Source organism: Triticum aestivum, chromosome 7B (assembly GCF_018294505.1).
Source record: "Triticum aestivum cultivar Chinese Spring chromosome 7B, IWGSC CS RefSeq v2.1, whole genome shotgun sequence".
Classification (NCBI taxonomy): Eukaryota; Viridiplantae; Streptophyta; class Magnoliopsida; order Poales; family Poaceae; genus Triticum; species Triticum aestivum.
Genome location: NC_057813.1, coordinates 149,036,549 through 149,037,268, shown reverse-complemented (window position 1 = coordinate 149,037,268; position 720 = coordinate 149,036,549).

Genomic DNA, 720 nt, shown 5'->3' with positions numbered 1-720 from the left:
GGCCGGCCCATTTTCTCTCTTTTTGTATGTTCAAACCGAAGCAAAAATGTATGTGCTAGGGCGTGATTCGAACTCGTGATCTCCAGCCAGCAGGTGTGTTTATATATTTCTTTTGTTTTATTTATTCTTTGCCAAGGTCGCGGTTCTTTCTTTGGAACGGTTTTTTATTCTTTTTTTATTTAACCATTTTGTGTTTCCTTTCTTTTCCATTTTGTGTTTCTTTTCTCTTTACTAAATGCGCAATTTTTTTACAAATCATGATTTTTTAAAATTAATGAACTTTTTATATAAATTATTGATTTTTTCGACATCTATGAACTTATTTTAAAATTGATGAACTTTTTCAAAGTCATTGAACTTTTTTAAAATCGATGCACTACTTTTCAAAATCAATGAATTTTTTTGAAAGTCGATAAACATTTTTCTAAAAACGATTTACCTTTTTGAAAATTGATGAATTATTTTAAAAAATGATGAACTTTTTTCAAAATTTGATGAACTATTTTAAAAATCAACGAACTTTTATTAAATTATCTTCAATTAATTCAAAAATCAAAGCGCTATAGTAAATGAAACGTGTGCAACAAATTGCGCGGCTGCGAATGTTCTTAAAGAGTTCGCCCTGCAATTCATCACCGCAACGTTGTAGGTCAGTCGCACCCCCCCCCCTCCCCCCCCCCTCTGGTTTGGTTGGGTGTTCCACACACCACACGTACTGTA